A 6,770-nucleotide genomic window follows, 5' to 3' on the forward strand; every position below is an offset into this window, starting at 1 on the left:
ATATTTGAGTGAAAGTACTGAAGTGAAAGATTTAGTGAAGTTTTAGTGAAAGTTTTAGTGAAAGTGAAAATTTTAGTTCAAGTGAGTAAAATTATCAAAATGCTCAATATTGACTGAAAATGTACTTTTACTGCTGCTCACTCACACTGATTTTTATTCAGTGCAGTGGTTTGTTGCAGTGTTTACTTAACATCAGTGTTTTTAATCGAACTCCCTAGGCATATTATAATTTAAGTACCTTTTTTTTAGACCTGATTTGACTTAGCTTAACCGTTTTTCAGGAGACCGATTCGCATTTGAAATACCCCGTCATCTGTTTTCGGGGTCGCTGATTACGAACCAATAAAAATTAGCCAAAGTATATTTTTCCCGCGGGATCTGTATAAAATTAGTTTTCTAGTTTTCACGATAAAAATTGTGCTGAATGTTTTACTGCCAGTATTATTGAGATCTCAGTCATCTGACTGGAATCGATTATTCGGATTCTGAGTAAAAACTAAAATAAACCCATATAAAAACATTGAATTGCTTTTTGGAATCCTACTATTTTATTTTAATTATAGTTATATATACATTTTATATATTTTAATTGACATTTTGCATAATATTTTGGTTTATTTACTGAATCTAATGTATTTTAAGAGATAAATTAATTAGAGAAAGATCTAATTTATATGATCTAAGGGAGGGATCACAAATATATATCTTTTATCCAGAAGAATCAAAGTAATATAAAACACCCTTTATACAAGACACTTTTTCTTAATGGTGAGTTTAAAGATTTGTTTAGTAAAATTAACAGCTTAAAACATAGTGATTCCATGGTAATAGTCTCTTTTAGAGTGATGTCACATATTTAGGCAACCGGCAACAAATTATCATAGTTGAAATTGTACAGACTAAATCTGGCCCTTGTGTACTATTTACATAGATACTATACAAATCAATAACAAATGAATTTATTTTATAAGGATTTGGAAGTATTTAAGAACAACCAACCGTGTTTTGTAAAATAGATACACTAATGTGTTTAAAACTAACAAAAACGATATAAAAGAATATTCCTAAGTTTAAATAAAGTAAAAATTTAAAATTAGCCATGTTATACCTAACGCGCATACTTGGAAAGAATAGCCTCATACACAGGTGAGATCTTGTTGATTTGTCATCGCTGTCATCATTAGCGTATTTTCTCTTGTTTTGTTTAGTCTTGATATTTTCTAGTTCTACTAAGTATTTTTATTGTCTTTCTTGGTGTTGTACTGTGTCAGTCTGTTTATCGAGTGTTTTTTTCTTCAAGTGGTTTACTACAGACATATTCTTTACCATAACCAAACTTTCCTTGAATGATTTCCTGTTGCGAGGCTACTTCGCTTACACGAAATTATCTTTAATCCGCATGCTCAGTAACATTGATATCATTTTAATTTATTAATTACTATAAAAGTCAATACTGTTCTATAAGTTTAAATATATAAATTCTATAATTCTATTCGTTTGTCACTTCTTAAATATTTCTAAACAAAGAAGCCATTTTTTGGTACTTATGTCAAAGTACATAAGGTCGAAAATCGATCGACTAAAAATATTGAGAAATTCTTCACGACGATGTGCATTATGGGGTTGCCTATTATTTGGCGTATGTAACGTCACTACTAAAAAGGTCTATCTTGATTATGATAAACCTATCAAAACAAACATATGACATATATGTGTCATTATATTCAGAAAAAATGAGGGACTATTTTTGCCTAGATAGAAAGATAAAAAAATTTGAAGGAAGGAAAATNATAGAGAATTAAAAGCCCTTTCTAATGACCCCCCACTTGATCCCCATTCCCATTTAAAAAAATTTGGGGGATGGCACCCCCACTTAGGGGGTTGAAGATTTTGCTATGCTTTTTGCGCCAAAAGTTGTCCCCCTCAGAAGCAAACTTTACCTGTCTTTGGATTTTGCCGAAAAGTTCATTACTACCCAGCAATGCCTTGCGGTACGTTTTCGACGGCCTCCCTGTATATTTCTCTGAGATCGCAGGAAATTTTTCAAAATCTCTAGTCTTTACCATTTTCCCCCTAGATGAAAAGGCAAAAAAGATAAATGAGGTAGAATCTTATTTGAGTACAGCTACAGACACATACATTTGAAAATAACATTTCAACGTTTCCATTTTTTTTGTAAAAGGATATTAAAAAGCAATTAACACAGATTCGGTGGGAAATTTTGCATCAAATTAAACGTTCTGCAGTGAAAAGGAATAAGGTACTCGTAATTATTGCTCAAATGAAAAGAAGTATGGAAATTTAATATTGCAAACTTCGGTTATAAGTGCCTGCCACTATTGCAACAAATCTGTTAAGAATTCGAGAGGTGTATATGGCCAAAAAATGAAATATCGCTGAAACGTTCTTATTGGCGACATGATAAAATTTTGTTCCTATTTTTTTTTTGTAGAAAATGTTAAGCTGGTTGTAAATCAGCTATTAGTCCTTCTTTAACATTAGCTTAGATCAGAAAAGTCTTTTTGGAAAATATATATTTCTTTATTAATTTCCCCCTCTCAAAATAATTCATCTAAACGTTGTTCTGGCAGCTTGTATTCTTAGACTTTGTGGCCATTTTTAAAGTTATCAAAAACTTAATGAGTGTCGAGTCACTACCGATTACAATTGATATCATTTCAAAGCAAAATATGCTTATATTAAATGCTAATATTAGTTTAGTATCCATAGTATCCAAACTCGTTAATTTTGTGGCATTTTGGTACGTAATAAACAGAATAAATTTTTAGTCAAATTTAAGACCACCAACTCTTAAAATAAATAAACAATTGTGAAGGTGCAACATATTCAAACTAGAATAGGCTTATGTCTTGGAGATATTTAAAAAAGTGTCTTAAATCTAACTAAAATTGGTACTATTGATTATAGTCAAACTATTAATTAATAATTGTGTAAAATAAAAATTAAAAATGGTATTTCTAAATATTATTCATATTCGGTGGCCGAATAAAAACGAAACAGATCCATTTTCAGGAACTGCGTCAAGATTGTAGAAAAACGCTCAGACCCGTGGATTTTAGATTAAAGGGGGACATTCTTTGCTGGTATTTTTGTCTCCACCACTTTCACCTCCAAGCAAGGCAAGGGTAAGCATCACCCCAAAATATTTAAATGGCATTGGGGGTTGAGTAATATTTCTTTTGAAAGCTCTTACAATTCTCTTTACAACAGACTTTAAATTTTATAATTCCGCCCAATACTTATTAAGAATTTTGATTTTAAAGTTGAAACTTATGTACAAACAATTAGTAACGGTAAAAATGTCAGTCATTCGAGTTAAGTACGCCAATGGTATAAATTTAGTATTTCTTGCGTTACATTGGTTTTTGGCGATTTGTTATCACTTTCGTAAAAAAAAACACAATTGTAAAAAACAGAAATGAATGCTATACACACACAATGAACGTAAAATTAGTGGATTCCAAATTATTTTCTAGTATTATTTGGAAGCGTTGGTTGGTAGTTTATTTAATTGTGTTTTTGAAAATTAAACACTATGGTTTATTCCATTGCGGAAAGGGTAGATATCATTTCGCTTTACTTTATGAACAATAAATGTGCGAATAGAACAGCTCAGCTATTTAATGAACAACATCAAGATCGACATGTCAGGAGGAAGTATGTTCTAGAGTTAGTAAAAAAATTTCAAGAGACAGGGAACGTAGCCAATAAAAAACGAGAAATTGAAAAACCTATAGTTAATGAAGCTAGTGAAGTTGCAGTTTTGGGACAAGTTCATCTTGATCCTACATTAAGTACGAGGCAGCTGGCATCTGTGTCTGGGATCAATCGAACTAGCATACAAACCATTTTGAAGAAGAATAAATTCCATCCATACAAAATACATTTAGTCCAGGAACTTCATGAGGATGATTATGACCGCCGTTTGCAATTTTGCGAAATAATGAGTGAGCGAGCAGGGAACGATCCACAGTTCCTTTTTAACATCTGTTTTTCTGATGAATGCAGTTTTTTCTTGAACGGGACGGTAAATCGTCACAATTGCCGCTATTGGTCCGATTCAAACCCAAGAGTTTTTCACGAGGTGCATACACAGCAACCGGAAAAATTAAATGTATGGGCTGGAATTTTCGGTGACCGGCTGGTGGGTCCTTTTTTTCTACCTGGTAATTTGACTGGCCAAATGTATTTGCAATTACTGGAAGACGCTATTGACCCTGCCTTGACTGATATTATTGAAAATGTTCCAGAGTATGATGAAGATCATTTGATTTTTCAACAGGACGGTGCTCCTCCGCATTATGCGTTAATTGTCCGTCAGTATTTGGACCAACGTTTTCTACGGAATTGGATTGGGAGAAGAGGCAGCATTGAGTGGCCTCCACGATCACCGGATTTATCGCCCCTTGATTTCTTTTTGTGGGGATACCTAAAAAGTAAAATCTATAAAACACAGCCAGCGTCGCTGGAAGATTTGCGTCAAAGAATCGTCGACGAATGCCGTCGAATCACTCCGGAAATGCTTCGGAATGTGCGCGAACGTTTCGAACAAAATCTTTATTCTTGTATGGAAGCGGGCGGTCATCAGTTTGAACATTTAATCAACTAAGTAGTAAGTAAGCAACTAAACATAATTTAAATTTTAAAATGTAAATTTTTTTCAAAGTATTGGGCGGAATTATAAAATTTAAAGTCTGTTGTAAAGAGAATTGTAAGAGCTTTCAAAAGAAATATTACTCAACCCCCAATGCCATTTAAATATTTTGGGGTGATGCTTACCCTTGCTTGGGGGTGAAAGTGGCGGAGTCAAAAATACCAGCAAAGAATGTCCCCCTTTAATCTAAAATCGACGGGTCTGAGCGTTTTTCTACAATCTTGACGCAGTTCCTGAAAATGGCTCTGTTTCGTTTTCATTTGGCCACCCTGTATATTAGAAAACATTAAATAATTTACTAGTGTAGATTAAAAAAGAAACATAGTAAAAAAGATACATTTTGGTTAGATTAAAAAACTGTTTACACTGTCATATTCATATTGTCAATATTATCACAATGAATAGAATTATCAAAATGCTCAATATTACATTAATTTAGGATTTCAAACCAGTAGGTATGTGTTTTTGAGTTAATAATATTTAGATATATCATTTTTAATTTTAATTTTAGTTAAGTATTAATTACTAGCTTGTCTATGAGGCTAGAATAACTTTTTCGACTTGACTTGATAAGATTTTTAAGAAAAACTTTTGAGTGTAGTTAAATTAGCTTGTTAAAATAAAGATGGTTACTAAATTAGAAGTAAAAATTACAAAATTTGGAAGAAATCATTGCTTCGGTTTACTCCAAATTTGCCGCTCGCCTGCCGCCGCGACCGAAGTATATATGCATCTATAACGAATTTTAACGAATTGCATATTACAAATTTAAATGTGCTATTTACATGAGAATGCTCCCGAAACTGCAATAATCACCTCGGAGAGCTCACAGTCTGAGCTGGCATTATGTAGAGCGAACATCACAGGCAATATTCTGATTTTTAATATCGTGAAAGTCGCTGTGTGGTCTTACGGCTAATCGATTAATGACAGATTGATGTTCACTTGTCGAGATTACAGCCACGGACATTAATTTCGTTTGTTGGATGTTAATATCCATTGTAATAATCCTTATCGGCGGTTACATGTGTGTAGAGGTGGCGTGGATATATTCGAAAATATGCATATGAGTTTTTTTTTACTGTCACGGTCGCCGTATCGAAGCTGCGGCCAACGAAAGAAGTGTTAAGTCAAGATAAGATTTGTTGATAATTAAGCAATTTCGACTAGACGGGGTGGGGTGGAGGTATTGAGCAATGTCAGACCAAAGAGAAGATTTATTGAGTTTCAAATTGTCAGCGAAATAAGCTATTCTTTCACTATTTATGATATCTTGCCTTCAGAATCGCTCGATTCCATTTTTTTTAAGTTGTTTTTCTTTTCAGCGTGAGACTTTTGAATAGGCAAAATTAGTTTCATAAAAATAACTTTAATTTTATTTAATAATTTTATACTTATATCTTTCATTCGAGACCAAATAGAAAAATCTAGAGCATTAAAGTCTGGACTTCTGGGTGGCCAAGTAAAAATACTGGCATAGCCAATCCAGCGATTAGGAAAAACTGCATCTAAATATGCACGCACTGGCCGAGAAAAACGCGGTGGAGCTCCGTCGTGCATGACCACATAGAGACCTTCTTAAATAAAGTAGAACTTCTTCTAGCCTTGGAAGAATTTTTGCTTGGTCACCCAGAAGTCCGGACTTCAATCCTCTTGATTTATCTATTTGGTCTCGAATGAAAGATATAGATTACAAAGAATGTATTGGTTTGCGTGAAGAGTTGTGGCAAAGAATACAATACATTGCTGCCAACGAAGTCAGACGCAATCCCAATATGTTGTTTCAAAGTTGAAGATCACCCAGAAAACGTTGTGTAAAGCTATCAGTGTCAACGGTGAATTCTTCGAACAATTATTTTAAATCATTATTACGTATTTCATTTGTTTTATTGTTATTTGTTCTCACCTCAACATTGCAATGAGCCACCTTTTGAGAACTGCTGATTTTCATAGAAGATGTTCGATGTACCCACCATTTGCTTGCAGATAAGCTTCAGCGCGACGTATCCAATTCGCTCGCACGCGTTGCAACATTGCCACGTCCTTTCGAATCGTATTAGAAGCTTCGGCAATACGATGTCGCAGTTGGTCGATG

The sequence above is a fragment of the Anoplophora glabripennis genome, unplaced genomic scaffold (assembly GCF_000390285.2).
Source record: "Anoplophora glabripennis isolate ALB-LARVAE unplaced genomic scaffold, Agla_2.0 scaffold159, whole genome shotgun sequence".
In the NCBI taxonomy this organism is placed as follows: Eukaryota; Metazoa; Arthropoda; class Insecta; order Coleoptera; family Cerambycidae; genus Anoplophora; species Anoplophora glabripennis.